Genomic DNA, 12388 nt, shown 5'->3' with positions numbered 1-12388 from the left:
GTAGATGATCTCACTAATTCTGATAATTTAGAGACAGAAAGACACATAGCCCAGCATATCACTTATATGTGCAATCTAAAAACGCATACCAAGAAGTAGTATACAAAGGAAACACAGATTCACAAACGGGAAAACGAAGGGTAGCGTTCCCAGAGGGGGAAACTGGGGATCGGGGAAAGATGAAGTAGGAGGTTGGGATTCACAGAAAAACACTAATATATAAAAAAGACTTCATCAACGACAACCATCCTGAGAGCACAGGGAACTCTACTCACCATTCTTCAATAACCTAAGAGGGAAAAAATCCGAAATACTACGGGTACAGCTACATATATAACTGCATCAAGTTGCTGTAGAACTCAAACAAACACAACATTGTATATAAACTATGGTGGAATAGAAAATAAATATTAAATTATAAAACAAGAAAAGGCAAGAGATGCCTACTCTATGACTCTCTGGCCTTGGTGAACTGGGATGGTGTCACATCCCTTGAGCCTGAGCCGGCCTGGGGCCGCTGGCTAGAGTATGCTGGTGATTAGGGAGACAGGCGGGAGGACGTGCCAGCAGATCAGCGCCCCCTCAGACCTCTAGTGCCCATTCTCCTCTGCATGGGACCACAATCTCTCGATCCAAGTCGGCCCTCTTACAGCTAAGCCAAGCCTAGTGTACCCAAAGGATGGTGGACCCACTGGGAGGGAAGAGCTCGGAAAAGACACCGGATCTCCACGGGTACTGCTGGTGGGGTTCCCACCTCCAGCCTACTTCCTTAGATTCGCCTCACCTACGAACCACAGCACCTTCAGCATAGCATATTTGCACTGCTTGGGATTTGCGTGGGGTCGGGCAGTGCAGGGTAAGGGTGAAGAGGAAAAGATACACAAGCCCTGCGGTGTGCTTCAACCCACGTTCGACTCCAATTTCCAACCCAACACCACAACTCCCTCTAAGGCTTTGTTTGCCCAAGTTACCAGAGAGGACACGAAGAAGTGCTGCCGCCTTGTGGCGCTTTCCCGAAACAACAACTTGGAAAACCTGTGCTCGAGGGCACTTAACATTCACAAGGCCTCTGACCTGCGGGGCTGCAAATGACCCTTGCCCACGAGAAATGTCCTGGGCTAGGTAATCTAAAATGAATTCAAATCAGGCCCGACCATCAGGCAGAAATATTTCAAGAGCCCAGTGGTACTCACACGCTTTTTAAAAAACAGCACATCAAATGAAAAGATGCTCAGGATCTGTCATGATTAGAGAATGCAAATAAACGTAGAAGAGGTGTTCCCTGGCTGCAGTCCTCAAAAAGCCTACAAAGAGTAAGTGCTCAAGAGGGCAGGCAGAAGAGGGAACCCTACTATGCTGTTGGTGGAAATGTAAATTGCTAACCGCCAGTATGGAGATCAGTAGGCAAGTTCCCTACTATACTAAAAACTGGAGCTACCACGAGATTGGGCAACCCCACTCCAGTTCGTAAAAGCAGAGAATACCATCCTTGGAATAAAACTCTTGCACCGCAATGGTCGTGGTGGTACCCTTTACCGTAGCCAACCACGCAAAAGACCAAAATGTCCAGCGATTGATGAATGGATAAAGAAGTTGTGCTACCTATACTCCCTCGACTGTCACTGATCCAGACAACATGAACTCATGTTATTTGTAGCAACACGGATGGAGCAGTAGATGATATCACTAATTCTGGTAAATTACAGACAGAAAGACACATAGCCCAGCATATCACTTTCAGGTGCAGTCGAAAAATGGATAGAAAGGAAGTAATGTACAAAGGAAACACAGACTCATAAACGGAAAAAAGAAGTGTAGAGTTACCATAGGGGGGAATTGGGGATTGGGGAAGAATGAAGGAGGAGGTTGGGATTCAATGAAAAACATTAATATATAAAAAAGACTTCATCAACGACAACCCTCCTGATAGCACGGGGAATTCTAATCAATACTCGTCAATAACCTAACATGGAAAAACATCCAAAATATTAAGGGTACAGCTACATATATAACTGCATCAAGTTGCTGTCGAACTCAAACAAACACAACATTGTATATAAACTATGCTGAAATAGAAAATAAATATTAAATTATTAAACAAGAAAAGGCAAGAAATGCCTACTCTATGACTCTCTGGCCTCGGTGAACTGGGATGGTGTCACATCCCTTGAGCCTGAGCAGGCCTGGGGCCCCTGGCTGGAATATGCTGGTGACTAGGCAGCTAGGGGGGAGGACGTGCCAGCTGATCAGCGCCCCCTCAGACCTCTAGTGCACACTCTCCTCTGCATGGGACCACAATCTCTCGATCCAAGCCGGCCCTCTTACAGCTAAGCCAAGCCTAGTGTACCCAAAAAATGGTGGACCCGCTGGGAGGAAAGAGCTTTGAAAAGACACCGGATCTCCACGGCTACTGCTGGTGGGGTTCCCACCTCCAGCGTACTTCTTTAGATTCGCCTCCCCTACGAACCACAGCACCTTCAGCATAGCACATTTGCACTGCTTGGAATTTGCGTGGGTGAGGGTGGTGCAGCGTTAGGGGGAAGAGGTAAAGATACACATGCCCTGTGGTGTGTGTTCACCCAGGTTCCATTCAAATATCCAACCCAACATCAAGACTCGCTCTAAGGCTCCCTCTGGGCAAGTCACCAGATAGGGCACGAAGAAGTGCTGCCGCCTTGTGACGCTTTCCTGTAACAACAACTTTAAAAACTGTGCTCAAGGGCACTTAACATTCACAAGGCCTGCGACCTGCCGGCATGCAAATGACCCCTGCCCTCAAGAAATGTCCATGGCTAGGTAATCTGAAATGAATTCAAATCAGGCCCGACTCTCAGGCAGAAAAGTTTCAACAGCTCAGTGGTACTCACACGCTTTTTAAAAGACAGCACATCAAATGAAAAGATGCTCAGGATTTGTCATGATTAAAGAATGAAAGTAAACGTAGACGAGGTCTTCCCTGGCTGCATCCTCAAAAATCTTAAAAAGAGTAAGTGCTCAAGAGGGCAGGCAGAAAAGGGAAGCCTACTATGCTGTTGGTGGGAATGTAAATTGCTAACAGCTAGTATGGAGATAGGTAGGCAAGTTCCTTACTAAACTAATAACTGGAGCTACCACGAGATTCGGCAACCCCAATCCAGTTCGTATAACCAAAGAATACCATCATTGGAATAAAACACTTGCACCCCAACGGTCGTCGTGGTACTCTTTACCATAGCCAAGACATGCAAACGACTGAAATGTCCAGTGAGAGATGAATGGATAAAGATGTTGTGCTACCTATACTCCCTCCACTATCACTCATCCATAGAACAAAACGAACTCATGCTATTTGCAGCAACATGGATGGAGCAGTAGATGATCTCACTAATTCCGGTAAATTAGAAGCAGAAAGACACATATCCCACTATACCACTTATATGTGCAGTCTAAAATTGGATACAAAGAAGTAGTATACAAAGGAAACACAGATTCACAAAGGGAACAAAGAAGCGTACAGTTTCCATAGGGGGAAACTGGGGATCGGTGACGGATGAAGTAGGAGGTTGGGATTCACAGAAAAACACTAATATATGAAAAAGACCTCATCAACGTCAACCATCCTGAGAGCACAGGGAACTCTACTCAACATTCTTCAATACCCTAAGAGGGAAACGAATCCGAAATACTACAGGTACAGCTACATATATAACTGCATCAAGTTGCTGTAGAACTCAAACAAACACAACATTGTATATACACTATGCTGGAATGGAAAATAAATATTAAATTATAAAACAAGAAAAGGCAAGAAATGCCTACATTTTACTCTCTGGCCTCGGTGAACTGGGATGGTGTGACATCCCTTGAGCCTGAGCAGGCCTGGGGCCCCTGGCTAGAGTATGCTGCTGATTAGGGAGACAGGGGGGAGGACGTGCCAGCAGATCAGCACCGCCTCAGATATCTAGTGCCCATTCTCCTCTGCATGGGACCACAATCTCTAGATCCAAGCCGACCCTCTTACAGATAAGCCAAGCCTAGTGTACCCAAAGGATGGTGGACTCGCTCGGAGGGAAGAGCTGTGAAAACACACCGGATCTCCACGGCTACTCCTGGTGGGATTCCCACCTCCAGACTACTTCCTTAGATTCGCCTCACCTACGAACCACAGCACCTGCAGCACAGCACATTTGCACTGCTTGGGATTTGCGTGGGCGAGGGTGTTACAGCGTTAGGGGGAAGAGGTAAAGATACACAAGTCCTACGGTGTGTGTTCAGCCACGTTCCATTCAAATTTCCACCCCAACGACAAGACTAGTTCTAAGGCTCTGTTTGCCCAAGTTACCAGAGAGGGCACGAAGCAGTGCTGCCGCCTTGTGGCGCTTTCCCGAAACAACAACTTTCAAAACTGTGCTCAAGGGCACTTACCATTCACAAGGCCTCTGACCTGCGGGGCTGCAAATGACGCTTGCCCTGGAGAAGTATCCTGGGCTAGGTAATCTGCCATGAATTCAAATCAGGCCCGACTCTCAGGCAGAAATGTTTCAACAGCTCAGTGGCACTCACACGCTTTTTAAAAAACAGCACATCAAATGAAAAGATGCTCAGGATCTGCCGTGATCAGGGAACGCACATAAACGTAGACGAGGTGTTCCCTGGCTGCAGTCCTCAAAAAGCCTATAAAGAGTAAGTGCTCAACAGGGCAGGCAGAAGAGGGAACCCTACTGTGCTGTTGGTGGAAATGTAAATTGCTAACAGCCAGTATGGAGATAGGTAGGCAAGTTCCTTGCTAAACTATAAACTGGAGCTACCATCAGACTCGGCATCCCCACTCCAGTTTGTATAACCAGAGAATACCATCATTGGAATAAAACACTTCCACCCCAACGGTTGTTGTGGTACTCTTTACCATAGCCAAGCCACGCAGATGACTGACATGTCCAGCGGGAAATGAATGGATAATGAAGTTGTGCTACCTATACTCCCTCGACTGTCACTCAACCAGGGAACAAAATGAACTCGTGGTCTTTGTAGCAACATGGATGGAGCAGTAGATGATATCACTAATTCTGGTATATTAGGGACAGAAAGACACATATCCAGCATATCACTTTCAGGTACAGTCGAAAAATGGATACAAAGGAAGTAATGGACAGTGCAAACACAGACTCACAAACTGAGACACGAAACGTAGATTTACCATAGGGGGAAACTGGGGATCGGAAAAAGATGAAGTAGGAGGTTGGGATTAACAGAAACACCCTAATATTTAAAAAAAGTCAACAACGGCGACCCTACTAATAGCACAGGGATCTCTAATCAACACTCGTCAATAACCTAACATGGAAAAAAATCCAAAATTGTAAAGGTACAGCTACATATATATCTGCATCAAGTTGCTGTCGAACTCAAACAAACACAACCTTGTATATACACTATGCTGAAATAGAAAATAAGTATTAAATTATAAAACAAGAAAAAGGCAAGAAATGCCTACTATATTACCCTCAGGCCTCTGTGACGTGGACTGGTGTCACATCTCTGTTGCCTCAGCAGGCCTGAGTCCCAATGCAGGAGTATGCTGGTGCTGAGGGAGCCAGGGAGGGGGACGTGCCAGCAGATCAGCACCCCCTCAGACCTCTATTGCCCATTCTCCTCTGCATGGAAGCACAGTCTCCCAATCCAAGCCAGCCCTCTTACAACTAAGCCAAGCCTAGTGTACCCAAATGATGGTCGACCAGCTGGGAGGGAAGAGCTGTGAAAAGACACCAGATCTCCACAGCTCCTGCTAGTGGGGTTGCCACCTCCAGCCTACTTCCTCAGACTCGCCCCACCTACGAACCACAGCACCTTCAGCATAGCACATTTGCACTGCTTGGGATTTGCGTGGGGTCGGGCAGTGCAGGGTAAGGGTGAAGAGGAAAAGATACACAAGCTCTGCGGTGTGCGTTCAGCCACGTTGGACTCCAATTTCCAACCCAACACCAGGACTCCCTCTAAGGCTCTGTTTGCCTACATTACCAGGGAGGACACGGAGAAGTGCTGCCGCCTTGTGGCGCTTTCCCGTAACAACAACTTGAAAAACTCTGTTCAAGGGCACTTAACATTCACAAGGCCTGCGGGGCTGTAAAGGAACCCTGCCCTCCAGAAATGTCCTATGCTAGGTAATCTGAAATAAATTCAAATCAGGTCCGACTCTCAGGCAGAAAAGTTTCAAGAGCCCAGTGGTACTCACACGCTTTTTAAGCAACAGCACATCAAATGAAAAGATGCTCAGGATCTCTCATGATTAAAGAATGAAAATAAACGTAGACGAGGTGTTCCCTGGCTGCAGTGCTCAAAAAGCCTACAAAGAGTAACTGCTCAAGAGGGTAGGAAAAGAAGGAACCCTACTACGCTGTTGGTGGAAATGTAAATTGCTAACAGCCAGTATGGAGATAGTTAGGCAAGTTCCTTAGTAAACTATAAACTGGAGCCACTACGAGATTCAGCAACCCCACTGCAGTTCGTATAACCAGAGAATACCATCATTGGAATAAAACAGTTGCACCCCAACGGTCGTGGTGCTACTCTTTATCATAGCCAAGACACGCAAACAAACAAAATGTCCAGCGAGAGACGATTAGATAAAGAACTTGTGAGACCTATACTCCACGGACTGTCACTCATCCAAACAACAAAATGATCTCATTCTATTTGTAGCAACATGGATGCAGCAGTAGATGATCTCACTAATTCTGATAAGTTAGAGACAGAAAGACACATAGCCCAGCATATCACTTATATGTGCAATCTAAAAACGCATACCAAGAAGTAGTATACAAAGGAAACACAGATTCACAAACGGGAAAACGAAGGGTAGCGTTCCCAGAGGGGGAAACTGGGGATCGGGGAAAGATGAAGTAGGAGGTTGGGATTCACAGAAAAACACTAATATATAAAAAAGACTTCATCAACGACAACCATCCTGAGAGCACAGGGAACTCTACTCACCATTCTTCAATAACCTAAGAGGGAAAAAATCCGAAATACTACGGGTACAGCTACATATATAACTGCATCAAGTTGCTGTAGAACTCAAACAAACACAACATTGTATATAAACTATGGTGGAATAGAAAATAAATATTAAATTATAAAACAAGAAAAGGCAAGAGATGCCTACTCTATGACTCTCTGGCCTTGGTGAACTGGGGTGGTGTCACATCCCTTGAGACTGAGCCGGCCTGGGGCCGCTGGCTAGAGTATGCTGGTGATTAGGGAGACAGGCGGGAGGACGTGCCAGCAGATCAGCGCCCCCTCAGACCTCTAGTGCCCATTCTCCTCTGCATGGGACCACAATCTCTCGATCCAAGTCGGCCCTCTTACAGCTAAGCCAAGCCTAGTGTACCCAAAGGATGGTGGACCCACTGGGAGGGAAGAGCTCGGAAAAGACACCGGATCTCCACGGGTACTGCTGGTGGGGTTCCCACCTCCAGCCTACTTCCTTAGATTCGCCTCACCTACAAACCACAGCACCTTCAGCATAGCATATTTGCACTGCTTGGGATTTGCGTGGGGTCGGGCAATGCAGGGTAAGGGTGAAGAGGAAAAGATACACAAGCCCTGCGGTGTGCTTTAACCCACGTTCGACTCCAATTTCCAACCCAACACCACAACTCCCTCTAAGGCTCTGTTTGCCCAAGTTATCAGAGAGGACACGAAGAAGTGCTGCCGCCTTGTGGCGCTTTCCCGAAACAACAACTTGGAAAACCTGTGCTCGAGGGCACTTACCATTCACAAGGCCTCTGACCTGCGGGGCTGCAAATGACGCTTGCCCTGGAGAAGTATCCTGGGCTAGGTAATCTGCCATGAATTCAAATCAGGCCCGACTCTCAGGCAGAAATGTTTCAACAGCTCAGTGGCACTCACACGCTTTTTAAAAAACAGCACATCAAATGAAAAGATGCTCAGGATCTGCCGTGATCAGGGAACGCACATAAACGTAGACGAGGTGTTCCCTGGCTGCAGTCCTCAAAAAGCCTATAAAGAGTAAGTGCTCAACAGGGCAGGCAGAAGAGGGAACCCTACTGTGCTGTTGGTGGAAATGTAAATTGCTAACAGCCAGTATGGAGATAGGTAGGCAAGTTCCTTGCTAAACTATAAACTGGAGCTACCATCAGACTCGGCATCCCCACTCCAGTTTGTATAACCAGAGAATACCATCATTGGAATAAAACACTTCCACCCCAACGGTTGTTGTGGTACTCTTTACCATAGCCAAGCCACGCAGATGACTGACATGTCCAGCGGGAAATGAATGGATAATGAAGTTGTGCTACCTATACTCCCTCGACTGTCACTCAACCAGGGAACAAAATGAACTCGTGGTCTTTGTAGCAACATGGATGGAGCAGTAGATGATATCACTAATTCTGGTATATTAGGGACAGAAAGACACATATCCAGCATATCACTTTCAGGTACAGTCGAAAAATGGATACAAAGGAAGTAATGGACAGTGCAAACACAGACTCACAAACTGAGACACGAAACGTAGATTTACCATAGGGGGAAACTGGGGATCGGAAAAAGATGAAGTAGGAGGTTGGGATTAACAGAAACACCCTAATATTTAAAAAAACGTCAACAACGGCGACCCTACTAATAGCACAGGGATCTCTAATCAACACTCGTCAATAACCTAACATGGAAAAAAATCCAAAATTGTAAAGGTACAGCTACATATATATCTGCATCAAGTTGCTGTCGAACTCAAACAAACACAACCTTGTATATACACTATGCTGAAATAGAAAATAAGTATTAAATTATAAAACAAGAAAAAGGCAAGAAATGCCTACTATATTACCCTCAGGCCTCTGTGACGTGGACTGGTGTCACATCTCTGTTGCCTCAGCAGGCCTGGGTCCCAATGCAGGAGTATGCTGGTGCTGAGGGAGCCAGGGAGGGGGACGTGCCAGCAGATCAGCACCCCCTCAGACCTCTATTGCCCATTCTCCTCTGCATGGAAGCACAGTCTCCCAATCCAAGCCAGCCCTCTTACAACTAAGCCAAGCCTAGTGTACCCAAATGATGGTCGACCAGCTGGGAGGGAAGAGCTGTGAAAAGACACCAGATCTCCACAGCTCCTGCTAGTGGGGTTGCCACCTCCAGCCTACTTCCTCAGACTCGCCCCACCTACGAACCACAGCACCTTCAGCATAGCACATTTGCACTGCTTGGGATTTGCGTGGGGTCGGGCAGTGCAGGGTAAGGGTGAAGAGGAAAAGATACACAAGCTCTGCGGTGTGCGTTCAGCCACGTTGGACTCCAATTTCCAACCCAACACCAGGACTCCCTCTAAGGCTCTGTTTGCCTACATTACCAGGGAGGACACGGAGAAGTGCTGCCGCCTTGTGGCGCTTTCCCGTAACAACAACTTGAAAAACTCTGCTCAAGGGCACTTAACATTCACAAGGCCTGCGGGGCTGCAAAGGAACCCTGCCCTCCAGAAATGTCCTATGCTAGGTAATCTGAAATAAATTCAAATCAGGTCCGACTCTCAGGCAGAAAAGTTTCAAGAGCCCAGTGGTACTCACACGCTTTTTAAGCAACAGCACATCAAATGAAAAGATGCTCAGGATCTCTCATGATTAAAGAATGAAAATAAACGTAGACGAGGTGTTCCCTGGCTGCAGTGCTCAAAAAGCCTACAAAGAGTAACTGCTCAAGAGGGTAGGAAAAGAAGGAACCCTACTACGCTGTTGGTGGAAATGTAAATTGCTAACAGCCAGTATGGAGATAGTTAGGCAAGTTCCTTAGTAAACTATAAACTGGAGCCACTACGAGATTCAGCAACCCCACTGCAGTTCGTATAACCAGAGAATACCATCATTGGAATAATTAGATAAAGAACTTGTGAGACCTATACTCCACGGACTGTCACTCATCCAAACAACAAAATGATCTCATGCTATTTGTAGCAACATGGATGCAGCAGTAGATGATCTCACTAATTCTGATAAGTTAGAGACAGAAAGACACATAGCCCAGCATATCACTTATATGTGCAATCTAAAAACGCATACCAAGAAGTAGTATACAAAGGAAACACAGATTCACAAACGGGAAAACGAAGGGTAGCGTTCCCAGAGGGGGAAACTGGGGATCGGGGAAAGATGAAGTAGGAGGTTGGGATTCACAGAAAAACACTAATATATAAAAAAGACTTCATCAACGACAACCATCCTGAGAGCACAGGGAACTCTACTCACCATTCTTCAATAACCTAAGAGGGAAAAAATCCGAAATACTACGGGTACAGCTACATATATAACTGCATCAAGTTGCTGTAGAACTCAAACAAACACAACATTGTATATAAACTATGGTGGAATAGAAAATAAATATTAAATTATAAAACAAGAAAAGGCAAGAGATGCCTACTCTATGACTCTCTGGCCTTGGTGAACTGGGGTGGTGTCACATCCCTTGAGACTGAGCCGGCCTGGGGCCGCTGGCTAGAGTATGCTGGTGATTAGGGAGACAGGCGGGAGGACGTGCCAGCAGATCAGCGCCCCCTCAGACCTCTAGTGCCCATTCTCCTCTGCATGGGACCACAATCTCTCGATCCAAGTCGGCCCTCTTACAGCTAAGCCAAGCCTAGTGTACCCAAAGGATGGTGGACCCACTGGGAGGGAAGAGCTCGGAAAAGACACCGGATCTCCACGGGTACTGCTGGTGGGGTTCCCACCTCCAGCCTACTTCCTTAGATTCGCCTCACCTACAAACCACAGCACCTTCAGCATAGCATATTTGCACTGCTTGGGATTTGCGTGGGGTCGGGCAATGCAGGGTAAGGGTGAAGAGGAAAAGATACACAAGCCCTGCGGTGTGCTTTAACCCACGTTCGACTCCAATTTCCAACCCAACACCACAACTCCCTCTAAGGCTCTGTTTGCCCAAGTTATCAGAGAGGACACGAAGAAGTGCTGCCGCCTTGTGGCGCTTTCCCGAAACAACAACTTGGAAAACCTGTGCTCGAGGGCACTTACCATTCACAAGGCCTCTGACCTGCGGGGCTGCAAATGACGCTTGCCCTGGAGAAGTATCCTGGGCTAGGTAATCTGCCATGAATTCAAATCAGGCCCGACTCTCAGGCAGAAATGTTTCAACAGCTCAGTGGCACTCACACGCTTTTTAAAAAACAGCACATCAAATGAAAAGATGCTCAGGATCTGCCGTGATCAGGGAACGCACATAAACGTAGACGAGGTGTTCCCTGGCTGCAGTCCTCAAAAAGCCTATAAAGAGTAAGTGCTCAACAGGGCAGGCAGAAGAGGGAACCCTACTGTGCTGTTGGTGGAAATGTAAATTGCTAACAGCCAGTATGGAGATAGGTAGGCAAGTTCCTTGCTAAACTATAAACTGGAGCTACCATCAGACTCGGCATCCCCACTCCAGTTTGTATAACCAGAGAATACCATCATTGGAATAAAACACTTCCACCCCAACGGTTGTTGTGGTACTCTTTACCATAGCCAAGCCACGCAGATGACTGACATGTCCAGCGGGAAATGAATGGATAATGAAGTTGTGCTACCTATACTCCCTCGACTGTCACTCAACCAGGGAACAAAATGAACTCGTGGTCTTTGTAGCAACATGGATGGAGCAGTAGATGATATCACTAATTCTGGTATATTAGGGACAGAAAGACACATATCCAGCATATCACTTTCAGGTACAGTCGAAAAATGGATACAAAGGAAGTAATGGACAGTGCAAACACAGACTCACAAACTGAGACACGAAACGTAGATTTACCATAGGGGGAAACTGGGGATCGGAAAAAGATGAAGTAGGAGGTTGGGATTAACAGAAACACCCTAATATTTAAAAAAACGTCAACAACGGCGACCCTACTAATAGCACAGGGATCTCTAATCAACACTCGTCAATAACCTAACATGGAAAAAAATCCAAAATTGTAAAGGTACAGCTACATATATATCTGCATCAAGTTGCTGTCGAACTCAAACAAACACAACCTTGTATATACACTATGCTGAAATAGAAAATAAGTATTAAATTATAAAACAAGAAAAAGGCAAGAAATGCCTACTATATTACCCTCAGGCCTCTGTGACGTGGACTGGTGTCACATCTCTGTTGCCTCAGCAGGCCTGAGTCCCAATGCAGGAGTATGCTGGTGCTGAGGGAGCCAGGGAGGGGGACGTGCCAGCAGATCAGCACCCCCTCAGACCTCTATTGCCCATTCTCCTCTGCATGGAAGCACAGTCTCCCAATCCAAGCCAGCCCTCTTACAACTAAGCCAAGCCTAGTGTACCCAAATGATGGTCGACCAGCTGGGAGGGAAGAGCTGTGAAAAGACACCAGATCTCCACAGCTCCTGCTAGTGGGGTTGCCA

The sequence above is a fragment of the Eschrichtius robustus genome, chromosome 12 (genome assembly GCF_028021215.1).
Source record: "Eschrichtius robustus isolate mEscRob2 chromosome 12, mEscRob2.pri, whole genome shotgun sequence".
Classification (NCBI taxonomy): Eukaryota; Metazoa; Chordata; class Mammalia; order Artiodactyla; family Eschrichtiidae; genus Eschrichtius; species Eschrichtius robustus.
Note: the sequence above shows the minus strand (reverse complement) of the source record.